This window comes from Schistocerca piceifrons, chromosome 1 (genome assembly GCF_021461385.2).
Source record: "Schistocerca piceifrons isolate TAMUIC-IGC-003096 chromosome 1, iqSchPice1.1, whole genome shotgun sequence".
Taxonomy (NCBI): domain Eukaryota; kingdom Metazoa; phylum Arthropoda; class Insecta; order Orthoptera; family Acrididae; genus Schistocerca; species Schistocerca piceifrons.
This window is the reverse complement of record NC_060138.1, coordinates 126,841,215-126,854,669: the sequence shown is the minus strand read 5'-3', so window position 1 is coordinate 126,854,669 and position 13,455 is coordinate 126,841,215.

Here is a 13,455-nt window from a genome sequence, read left to right as displayed (position 1 = left end):
TGAAAGCAGAGCTGACCACTTGCAGCATAGTAGACAGGACCGATTGAAGACCTCTGGTACAGAGCCGAGAGGAGGGTCTGAATCAGGGGCTCAGGCGGTTCTGCGTCCGTGTGGGCTGCAGATTCCTCAACTTGCGCCAAAGGGTGGTTGGGTTCCGCTGAATAGGCCAGGTGTCCACTATACGCAGGAGGCGGCTACACGGGTAGCTGGGGCTGTGTGGCGTGGACTGGGCGGTTTTTTAGGTTAGAGGGTCTGAGGAAAGCACAAGATGGGCTTCAGTCACAAAGGGTGCAGGCTGAACACAGGAAGAACATAGATACAGGAACCATTGGTATATCAGTTGTAAATTGTCGTAGCTGTGTTGGGAAAGTACCAGAGGTCGAAGCGCTAATAGAAAGCACTGATGCTCAAATCGTTACAGGCACTGAAAGCTGACAAAGCCGGATATAAGCTCAGCCGAAATTTTTGCGAAGAACCTAACGGTGTTCTGATAAGATAGGCTAAACTCGGTTGGCTGTGGCGTGTTTGTAGCTGTTACAAGTAGTTTAACTTGTCGCGAAATTGAAGTAGATACTTCCTGTGAGTTAGTATGAGCAGAGGTCATTGTTGGCAACCGGAATAAAATAATAATTGGGTCCTTTTACCGACCTCCCAGTTCAGATGATGCAGTTGCTAAAAGTTTCAAAGAAAACTTGAGTTTGATTTCAAACACGTACCCGACTCATACGATAATAGTTGGTGGTGACTTTAATTTACCCTCTATATGTTGGCGAAAATACATGTTTAATTCAGGAGGTACGCATAGAATATCACCCGAAATCGTGCTAAACGCATTCTCTGAAAATTATTTCGAGCAGTTAGTTCATGAGCCCACGCGAATAGTAAACGGTTGTGAAAACACATTTGACCTCTTACCAACAAATAATCTTGAGTTAATAACCAGCATCAAAACCGATATAGGGATTAGTGAACACAGGGTTGTCGTAGCGAGACTGAATATTGTAATTCCCAAATCCTCGAAAATCAGCGTAAAATATACCTATTCAAAAAAGCAGATAAAAATTCACTTGACGCTTTCCTGAGAGACAATTTCCACTCATTCCAAATTAATAATATAATTGTAGACCAGATGTGGCTTGAATTCAAAGAAATAGTATCGGCAGCAATTGAGAGGTTTATACCAAATAAACTAACAAACGACGGAGCTGATCCTCCTTTGTACACAAAACAGGTTAGAACACTGTTACAGAAACAACGAAACAAACATGCCAAATTTAAAAAGACGCAAAATCCCCAAGATTGGAGATCCTTTAAAGAAGCTGGAAACTTAGCGCGGACTTCAATGCGAGACGCCTATAACAGTTACCACAACGAAACTTTGTCTCGAAACCTGGCAGAAAATCCAAAGAGATTCTGGTCGTTTGTGAAGTATGTTAGCGGCAAGAAACAATCAATGCCTTCTCTGCGAGTTAACAGTGGAGATACTATCGAAGACAATGCTGCCAAAGCAGACTTACTAAACACAGCCTTCCGAAATGCCTTCAAAAAAGAAGACAAAGTAAATATTCCAGAATTCGAATCGAGAACAGCTGTCAACATGAGTAACATAGAAGTAAATATTCTCGGAGTAGTGAAGCAACTCAAATCACTTAATAAAAGCAAGTCTTCTGGTCCCGACTGTATACCAATTAGGTTCCTTTCGGAGTATGCTGATGCATTAGCTCCAAACTTAACAGTCATATACAACCGTTCGCTCGACGAAAGATCCGCACCCAAAAACTGGAAAGTTGCACAGGTCACACCAATATTCAAGAAAGGTAGTACTAGTAATCCACTAAATTGCAGGCCCATATCGTTAACGTCGATATGCAGTAGCATTTTAGAACATATATTGTGTTCAAACATTATGAATTACCTCGAAGGAAACGGTCTATTGACACACAGGCAACATGGGTTTAGAAAACATCGTTCCTGTGAAACACAACTAGCTGTTTATTCACATGAAGTGCTGAGTGCTATTGACACGGAATTTCAGATCGATTCCGTATTCCTGGATTTCCGGAAGGCTTTTGACACTGTACTACCACACAAGCGGTTCGTAGTAAAATTGCGTGCTTATGGAATATCGTCTCAGTTATGTGACCGGATTTGCGATTTCCTGTCAGAGAGGTCACAGTTCGTAGTAATTGACGGAAAGTCATCGAGTAAAACAGAAGTGATTTCAGGCGTTTGTCAAGGTAGTGTTATAGGTCCTTTGCTGTTCCTTATCTATATAAACGATTTGGGAGACAATCTGAGCAGCCGTCTTCGGTTGGTTGCACATGACGCTGTCGTTTATCGACTAATAAACTCATCAGAAGATGAAAACAAACTGAAAAACGATTTAGAAAATGTATCTGAAAGCTGCGAAAAGTGGCAGTTGACACTAAATAACGAAAAGTGTGAGGTCATCCACATGAGTACTAAAAGGAACTCGTTAAACTTCGGTTACACGATAAATCAGTCTAATCTAAAAGCCGTAAATTCAACTAAATACCAGTGTACTACAATTACTAACAACTTAAATTGGAAAGAACACATAGAAAATGTTGTTGGGAAGGCTAACCAAAGACTGTGTTTTATTGGCAGGACATTTAGAAAATGTAACAGACCTACTAAGGAGATTGCCTGCTCTACGCTTGTCCATCCTCTTTTAGAATACTGCTGCACGGTGTGGGATCCTTACCAGGTAGGACTGATGGAGTACATCGAAAAGTTCAAAGAAAGGCAGCACGTTTTGTATTATCGCGAAATATGGGAGAGAGTGTCACAGAAATGATACAGGATTTGGGCTGGAAATCATTAAAAGAAAGGCGTTTTTCGTTGCGATGGAATCTTCTCACGAAATTCCAATCGCCAACTTTCTCCTCCGAATCCGAAAATATTTTGTTGATACCGACCTACATAGAGCGAAACGGTCACCACGATAAAATAAGGAAAATCAGAGCTCGTACGGAAAGATATAGGTGTTCATTCTTTCTGCGTGCTATACGATATTGGAATAATAGAGAATTGTGAAGGTGGTTCGATGAACCCTCTGCCAGGCACTTAAATGTGATTTGTAGAGTATCCATGTAGATGTAGATGTAGATTGTAGGATGTGATGGTAGAATATTGTGTCTTGTTCCTCCAGGATGGTAAAAACCACTACAGAAAAACTTCATTCTTGGAGTGTGCTACAACCCAATGGAGTTGATGCTATTAAGGCAAAGCATCACTCCTGAGAGGTTACTTGTAGTACCTGCTGCACTTCCATTGTATTAGGGCTACCAAGGCAAGCAGAGCCCTGTGTGAGTGGTCGTTTACTTCTCTAGCACTTGTTGGGAACAAAATGGTTATTACTACTGGTCTTCTAAAAGATCTCCCCCCATCCAAAAAGTTTTAGAAGCAATAATTGCTAGTGATTCAAAACAGCACTCTACTCTTTAAGACAGCTACATTACATTAAGTATCTAAGCTTTTAGGCTCCAAAAATTGTTATCTACACTACAGTTACTGATAGGTAACACCTATAACTTTTGCAAATGTGGCGGTTACCTGCCATAATACAGTGGCTAATTATTCCAAAGAATCAGAGGAAGAATGGTCAAAATTGAGTGCTACTGAGGCGAAGAAGACTGTAAAGAATGTGACTGTGCCAGTAGCAAAAACATCAGCATTTATTTTAATGTTTAACTCTCTGATACTATCTTTGTATGTCATAATTGTGTATATCTACCTCAAAGTTAGTGAGTCATAAGATGAATATGTAGCATCTATAGTTTTTACATGATAAGACATATAAATTTAAAAGAATGTGAATTCTCCCTGTTAGCAAAGTGTTGCACCATGTGCTCAGAAATTGTTTTATTAATTACTGCTGTTCATCAATCTTCGAAAAGAAACAAATTATTTTTTTAAAGTGCATTTTTACTGCTGGTGAGAGAGTACTGTAAATATCTCAGTATTACATTAATTGATGTCACACATTTCACCTGTTGCAACAGTATTGTAGTGGGCTAAAAACAGCTCACCACAACATTAGTTTGTTTCTGTCCACAATAAGCCTAAACAATGTTCAGCAAAACCATCATTCTCAGTCTGAATGCCAGACAGCTTGGTTATTTTCTTTTCCTTAAACTCATAATAAATGGCTATGGCCCATATGTGATGTTACACATCTAAAAATCATAAAAGATTCTCATTTAGGCGTATATTTGATTATCATTTACAATCACATTCCACATATTAAATATCTGAGGTGAAGCCACAACCTCTTTCAGCAAGCTTTTAACAGGGTTAGTTACTTGTTCTCAAATACTTGTCGTTAATTCTAATGTAGTTAATGCATGTAATGCTTTCTCTGCCCTCCACACCTGTTTCAGATTTTGGGTGTAGTAGTCTCTGAAGACAAAAAAAGAGCCACATCATGAAGTAATAATCTGAACAGAACAAAAATCGGTGGATGTGATGTGTATGTACTGACATGCAACTGATTACAATTTCAGAAAAACTGGATGATTTATTCAAGAGAAAGAGCTTCACAAATTAAGCAAGTCAAAAATGCATTGGTCCGCCTCTGGCCCTTATGCAACCAGTTATTAGGCTTGGTATTGTGTTATGGAGCTGTAGGATGTCCTGCGAGGGATATCATGCTAAAATCTGTTCAATTGGCCCGTTAGAGCATCAAAATCCTGAGCTAGTTAGAGGGCCACGCCCGTAATGCTCCAAGCATTGTCAGTTGAGGAGAAATCCAGTGACCTTGCTGCCCAAGGTAGGGTGTGGCATGCATGAATACAAACAGTAGAAACTCTCGCCATGTGCAGGCGGGCATTATCTTGCTGAAATGTAAGTCTAGGGTGGCTTGCCATGGTAGGCAACAAAATGGGGCATAAAATATCGTCAGCCTACTGCTGTGAGCGGCAACCAAAGGGGTCCTAATATGAAATGAAATGGCTACCCAGACCATCACTCCTGGTTGTCAGGCTGTACAGTACGTGGTAGGAAGATTAGTATCCTACCACCAAAAAAATGTTCAAAAGTGTGTGAAATCGTGTGGGACTTAACTGCTAAGGTCATCAGACCCTAAGCTTACACACTACTTAACCTAAATTATCCTAAGGACAGACACACACACCCATGCCCGAGGGAGGACTCGAACCTCTGTCTTTACCAGCCGCATATCCTACCACCTTCCAGGATGTCTCCAGACATATCTTTGCTAGTCATAAGTGCTTAATTCGAAGAAGGACTCATCACTGAATACAATTCCACTCTAGTAAATGACATTCCAGTCACTAGCACTGCTTTCATAGCTGTTATAGCAAACCGTTTCAGTAATTCCAGGAAGGTAGAATAGAATTTCCACTAACTTGAGTATATTTGAGATTTTCACACGATTCTGGGAGAAATCATTTCAATCCATTTTTGATTTGCAGAGTGTCATTAGCATTAGCTGTCCAATTGCTGATTTTCTCACTGATTACAAACTGCTTCACACAGACAAGCGCCGGCCGGAGTGGCCGAGCGGTTAAAGGCGCTACAGTCTGGAACCGCACGACCGCTACGGTCGCAGGTTCGAATCCTGCCCCGGGCATGGATGTGTGTGATGTCCTTAGGTTAGTTAGGTTTAAGTAGTTCTAAGTTCTAGGGGACTTATGACCACGGCAGTTGAGTCCCATAGTGCTCAGAGCCATTTTTGAACACAGACAAGCTGATATAAATCAAATAAATATCAAATTCGGGATAAATCGATTCATAATTGTTAAATCTGCGACAGATTTACAAAAATGGCGACTGTCCCGAAAATAACAGGGCAAATGGTCACCTTAGCTCAAGTGTGCATGAACAGTTGCCCAAGGACTGCATGTGGCTCATTACTGATCTGATGGAGATCTTCCACTCACTCTTCATTCTTGTAATTTTGTTTTTTTACCCGTTTTTCATTCCCTCCCGAAATAGAGAGTGTGGGCCATTGTAGAACCTAGTTCTTTTGAGCCCTTTCTAGCAGGCGTTCGGACATGGGGATCCCAATTCGCAATAATAGTACATAGTCACAGTAAGGGATTTGTGACCCACAGTACTAGCAAGGGTGAATACCCCTAACTTAGTAGGCCTACCTCTGCCTGATTCGTTATGATTAACTGAAGTTAGGTTTGATTTTGAATTAGAAAACTTATTTCAACATGTGTTTGTTTCTACTTACATTTTATTCAGCAATCACTAATATGAACAGACAGATGGAGTTGCTATGGGGAGCTCATTGTCATCTATTATTGCCAGTTTGTTTGTGGAAAATTTCGAGGGAAGTGCCTTGGAGTCCGCCGCATTGAAGCCTACGTATTTTTTTTTTTTTCAGATATTTAGGTGACACTTGATGTTTGGCGAGACTTTAAATGTCTGTTTAGAACATTGTAACTCAATACAATCCAATATTCGCTTCATGAAGGAGGTGGAAAGGGATGGTGTCTTCCCTTCCTTTATTTATAGATTAGGTGGAAGTTTGGTGGATGTTGGGACATGCTGTTGCACGGTGGTATGATCTATTATGGGGCAGTAGCTTTCTTAGTTAGTTTTGGGTGTGTTAAGATTCGTATCACTGCCCCACTTTTCAATTTGCTACTCTGCTCTGAAGATCACACAACACTGGTTCAAAATGGTTCAAATGGCTCTGAGCACTATGGGACTCAACATCTGAGGTCATAAGTCCCCTAGAACTACTTAAACCTAACTAACCTAAGGACATCACACACATCCATGCCCAAGGCAGGATTCGAACCTGCGACCGGAGCAGTCACGCGGTTCCAGACTGAAGCGCCTAGACCGCACGGCCACACCGGCCGGCACACACAACACTGGTATCGGAAGTATTTCACACTTACTTAAACAGGTTCTTTTCTCAATTAGCAGTCGAATTATGGGCAACAAATATTTTATGAACTCGTGAAGGAAATCCCATCTGAGCAATTAAAATGAAACATCTAATTTGCTTAGTTGACTTGGTCACTGAGTCAACCAGACATCACTACCAAGTGCTGCATCTTAAATGCCCAAGTGGGTATACGTGACGATCTGTCGCAAAAGGTACTGGTCTAGCGCGACAGCCATCTAGCGGTAGAACGGGTGAAACTACGAAAATTAGCAGACCAATAGGCCGGTATTACACTATCAAATTTCTTTGTCAAAGTTGATATGTCAAATATTTATGTCAAAGAAGTTTGATGGTGTAATAGGAACTTTGTCACATCTTGTCGCTTGGAGTACTAGCATCACTGCAGTGTTCTGTCACCCGTAGTGAGTTTATAAACATGGCTGCGAAATTCAGTTGTTGTGTGAGGCACCCTCAGTACAAAAATAAATTAAGATGATTGGAGAACTACAAAAGTGTTGCGGAGCTCATTAGCCATGAGATACGGCTGGCCTGCACGGCGGAAGATATAAAAAAGGAAATTAGTGGCCACCGCTCAAGCTACTCCGACGAGAAAGCTCTGCAGCTCGTGACACATCCCCTGGTCACGACAGGATCCATTACAGTACGCTATGGCACCTCACAAGGCGCAGCAAAGAAATCCTCCTCGCACTTTTTAATGCCATTTGGACGTCAGGTCACTTTCCTGACTCGTGGCATGAGGCAGTTTTAATTCCTTTTTTAAAACCTGGGAAAGACCGTACGAGCCCGAGTAGCTACCGTAGTGTTGCCCTCACTAATTGCATGGGAAAGACCTTGGAGCAGATTGTCAACCGCCGCCTTGACTGGATGTTAAAATCCCGGCAACTCCTTAGTCGCTTTCAGTATGGGTTCAGGAGGTTTCGTTCCACCTTCGATAACCTTGCCCTCCTGGAGGCGGCTATACAACAAGCTTTCCTACGCCATCATCACCTTCTAGGTGTATTTTTCGACATCGAGAAGGCCTACGATACCACTTGGAGCAACTTCACGCATGGGGTTTTCGTGGTTCTCTTCCTCTTTTTATTCAGTCTTTCCTCTCGCCACGATATTTTAGATACCGAATTGGTGACGTCCTGTCTGATCACTTTGAGCAGGAGAACGGTGTCCCTCAGGGCAGCGTTTTAAGTGTGACTCTCTTTGCCATCGCTATTAATAGCATTACGTTCATAGTGAAAAGTCCTGTCCAGTATTCCTTGTTAGTGGATGATTTCTCTTTGTTTTGGTCGTCTTCAAGCCTTGCAACGACAACGCGTCAGTTGCAACTAACTCTTAGACGTTTGAATGACTGGACGCAGATGAGTGGTTTTAAGTTTTCCACCGAGAAGTCCGTATGTGTTCTTTTTCTCCATTCTCGTTCGATTTTAAATTTTCCTGACTTGAGGATCAGGGATACTATCCTTACTTTTAAAGACATGGTGAGATTTCTGGGGCTCATTTTTTACTCGAAACTTACGTGGTTACCTCATCTTAAAAACCTGAAACGACGGTCACGTAAGGCTTTAAGTATTTTAAAATGTCTTAGCCACAGTACATGGGGAGCTGACAGGACTTGTCTGCTCCAATTTTACAGGGCGTTTGTGCGATCTCGGTTCGATTATAGGTGCACGATGTAAGGCTCTGCGAGGCCTTCTTACTTAAAGATGTTGGATGTAGTGCACCATGAAGGGCTTTGGTTGGCCACTGGGGCATTCAGAACTAGCCCGATACCAAGCCTCTGTGCAGAGGCTGGTGAACCGCCACTTCATATGCGGCGACGGCTGCTTACAGTGCGCCAGGCGTATGAAACTTTGTCCACACCATACACGCCTGCATACCATACCGTTGCTCCACTTCCTCTGGCACGGCTATTTTATAACCGTCAACATGCGACGCAGCCCTATGGGATTCGCACGCAGGATTGCCTCACTGCGATGTCTATGGCTGGCCTTCATGTTTTACGTCGCGGTTGGAGCAGATTTCCACCTTGGCTCCTCCGGAGGCCCAAACTTATTTTAGATTTGACTAATTTTAAGAAAGACAGCACACCAGATTTTAGATTCCAATCTCTGTTTTTTAACATTTTAGATGTGCATCACGGTTTCACAGCCGTTTACACTGATGGCTCCAAATAGGAGAATTTCCTTGGCTGTTCTGTGGTGTTCCCTGATCATGTTACCCAGCTTCGCCTCCCTGAAGAATATACCGTTTTCGCAGCGGAGCTCCACGCGATCGTGAAGGCACTAGAGCAGATGAATCGTGTTCGGGGCGATCGATTTCTTCTCTGCTCCGATTCTCTTAGTGCCTTACAATCACTGCATAATCTGTACCCAACTGAGGGGATGGTCCAGCTGATATATGACCAACTGTACTTGCTTCAATGGCGGGGTAAAGAGGTATCCTTCTGCTGGGTGCCTGGTCATGTAGGAATATGGGCCAATGAACAGGCCAATCGGGCTGCCAAGTAGGCCTGCAGAGAGCAGGATGTGGTCCAGTGCCCTATTCCCATGCAGTCTGTCATCTCTGCGCTCTACAGGAAGTGCATGGAGTTGTGGGAGGAAGAATAGCTGGCAGTGACGGGCAATAAACTGCGGTTGGTGAAGTCAACAACTCAGCCGTGGCTATCCTCCTGCCAGTTGCTCAGGCGGGAAGCAGTGACCCTCACACGTCTTCAGATCGAGCACTGTCCTCTCACACATGGCTTTTTCTTACGGCGGGAGGATCCTCCGTTTAGTGATGCTTGTGGTGTGCACATCTCTATCCGGCACATTTTAACAGACTTCATTTTAAACCGTGATGCAAGGGCAGAAGCACAAGTTGATGGGGATCTGCCTTGTGTTTCAGCTAAAGATGAGACGTGTGTGCCTAGAGTTTTAAAGTTTTGTGATGTGTCTGGACTCTGGCCTAAACTTTTAGGCTAGAGGTTTTAGTGTATTGCAGAGTGGCTGACGCCTCCCTTTTTTCCTTGTGATCATCCAGCCACTTCCATCTGCTACATTGTTTTAGCTCTCTCTACCACCTTCTTCCTGTGTTGTCCATGTTTTACTGCTGACCCCATGCTTCGTCCCACACTTCGGTGTGGGTAGGCACATATTTTTCAAAGCTTGTTAACTGTGCTTTATGTTCTGTTTTATCTTACTGTTCTGAGTATTTTCTTGGCACCCGTCTCACTATATTACCGAACGGGTGCTGAAGACCTTGCTGTCGTGCGCCCAAAAAACCCTCTACTACCCTCTACTACTACTACTACTACTACTACTACTACAGCTCACAGTATAGGTCACAACCAGTTACAAATACTTTTTAGATCTTTCACCTAGCCCATAAGCAGACCAAACTTTCTAAGTATGTTTCACAAATCCCATATTACAACTGCAGTCTTTTACTACAGAGGCACACTGAATGTTGACTTTAATGCCATACTCCTGCTTACCGGGGACAGATATTACCTCTTTTCCATGGTAAGTGTTAGATAGTCACACAATTTTAATATGTTTTAACACAATATCCTAATTCTACAAGATGACATCCTGTAATGGAAGTCACTTGATTTCAAGTAAATGGAAGGTGAAAGGCCTGATAGTAAACTTTTCGTATTTATCTACATTATGCTACAAACCAAAATGTATCTACTTTTGCACTGCAGGAAGCAAAAAAGTAGGTGAAAAAGTTGTCAAAGTCTTGTCTCCATTTTTTGCCCCAAAATTTCATTGAAAAACCTAAAACTGCCCTAACACACAATTTTCAGATTCCTTTTTCAAATCTTCATTTCTCCTTTGATTAAAATCAAAGGTAAAAATGTAGCCTTTAAGGTCTGCAGTACACCACAGTTTGTAACCATGTTGCGCATTGTATTTTTTCATCTAGCTTCTTCCTTTGAAGAAAATCATTCCTCCACAGTCTGTCAATTTTAGTCTCAGACAGTTTACTACTTTTGGGAGAGTTTTCATGTAAGCAGTTATTTATCCCTTGTTTCTTAAATTTGTCTACAGTTTTAGGTAAACTGAGTTCGAGCTCCACTGCCACACATTCTATCAAAATTCTTTCAAAAATTAATTTTTCAAAATTTTGATAAAACCTCAACTTGCAGGATTATTAGCATCATTTGGATCAGTATCATCATTCTCTTCATCACCTACTTGTATAACATCATTATCATCTGGCAAATTTGTTGGAAGAGCTGCAACAATTCCATCATCAATTAGTGTTGCCAATGCTCAAAAATGGTCGTTCTCTTTCGGACTACATTTTAAATAATTAAAACCGTGCTAAGAGCAAAAGGAACCTGATACTTGTGCAGCTAGATCGATAAACGAATTAAAAGATAGTGTAAAATATCAGAGAAAGGGGACAACCACGCTTGTGTGGCAGTACATGTAAAATATTCATATAGCCAAATAGTACTCTAAAATACCACACAGGTTTCGGCGTATTTCCTACATAAAAACAACAGATCAATGGCAGAGAACGACCCAGTCGCTGTGCAGAAATGAGTGCTCTGTCCTCCATTGAGCAAGTAGGCACAGGATGACAGGAGAAGCCTCTCAACTGCTCGACCCCTGGGGCAGGTAATTGCAGATCCCCAAAGCACATTGTGGGCATTAAAATCACCACAATTAATGAATGGCTGTGGGAGCTGTGTAAGAAGGTCGGTGAGGGCCGCTTCATCAAGTGCATCATGTGGGGGCAAGTAAAGCGAACATACAGTCAATGGATGACACACGTGCGCGGACACAGGGATGGCCTGTAAAGTCGTCGTAACTGAGAGAGGCGAGGAGTGCTAGTGCATCCTGAGGAAAATACCTACACCTCCTCTAGCTCTCTCTCCACGTAGGTCGTCCTTTTTGTGGAGCGTATAGCCTCGTAGTTCAGGGGAGTATCATGGATGGAAATAAGCCTCTTGAAGACAGACATAGTGGTCTACCCTGAGGGAGTAGACGAAGTTCCTCCACATGCGTCCTGAACCCTTGCAAGTTCCACTGAAGGATGGGAGCCATCTATGATGGGGCTAGCACCTTCATCCTGTCTCTCCAACGGGGTGGGGAGAGTGCAGCAGGTGGAGGGGCAGGAGTGGGGCAAGATGATTGCCCCACACATACGTCGTATTCCATCAACTCTGGGGAAGAGTCAGACAAAGCCTCACATAAAACAACATCCACATGGCCAGACGGTTTACCACAGGATTAGACCCACTGTTGCTGCTGTACAGGAGCTTTCTGTGGTTTGGTGGGCTTTGGGGAAGCCGATGTGGGAGTGGTAATGGCCATACTGGGCTTCGGAACAGCCTCAGCTGTTGGAGGCGCCAGGGGCTGGCCCAAGTTCGCCACTGTACCTTTGTCTGCTGTTCGAGTAGGGGCTACCGGCCCTGAAACACTGGCTGCGTTGCAAGTGCACTGACATCTGCAGGTGTTAGTGCCAACACTCACCACCTCTGTATGTGTTGAGGTATCAGCCTTTGGAGTGGGCTTCTGAACCATGGATGCAAAAGATGTAGCAAATGTGGGAGGTTGCATCGACTTCTAGATCTTTTTGGCCTCACCATAGGGGATACACTTGGTTGTTTTTATTTTCTGGACTTTGCGTTCCTCTATAAATATTCGGCAGTTCCTACTCCAAACAGGGTGGTTTCCAGATCAGTTGATACATTTGGCTGGAGAGGAGCAACCAACTCGTTCATGAGCAGCCTTACCACAGTTGCCACAAGTCGCTTCGCCTTTACATCCTAAGGCGGTATGCTCAAAGCACTGGCATTTAAAACAGCGCACCGGGGTCGGGGAATAAGGCCTCACACTAAGGCGAAGGAAGCCACCTCTAACATGTTCGGGAAGTTTCATGCTACTGAAAGTCAGAATAAAGGAGTCAGATTTGACAAGATTGCCATCAACCCTCTTCATGATATGTTGGACACCAACGATACCTTCCGGAGCCCACTTATGTTGCAGTTCTTCCTTGGGAATGTCAACTAGATCCCGGCATGTCACAACAACTTTGCTATAATTCAAGGCGCTGTGTAGTTCAGTGTCAATGGCATACTCTCCAAGGCATTTAGCAGATTGGAGGCTAGTTGCTTGCTGGAAAGTGGAAGTTTCCAGTAGCAAGGTCCCATTATGTAAGCGCTTCACCGACTTTAAGGAGCCACAGATTCCCTCCAAACCCTTTTGTATATAGAAGGGCGAAACCTTCTCGATGCTACCCTCCTTCCGCTTCACAATGAGAAACACATTCTGATTACCAGAACGCATTCTGTTACCAAAGAATGTACTTGTCAAAGAAGTGCCGGAGTCAGTGGGACTGACTGCATGAGCCCTCTTAAGGGACTGGGTATTAAAACCTCCCAGCGGCCCACCCTTTTCGCTGGGAGGAAGAAAAGAGGATTTAGAAGGATCCATCTCGGTCCCACGAGCAGCTAAGGAACTAGAAGTCCACCTAGACAGAGCCCCATGTGCCTAGGTAAGTCTTATACAACTGAGATGTGGCAGGTTCCCCAGAGGTTCCCTGCTAACTACTGCTCC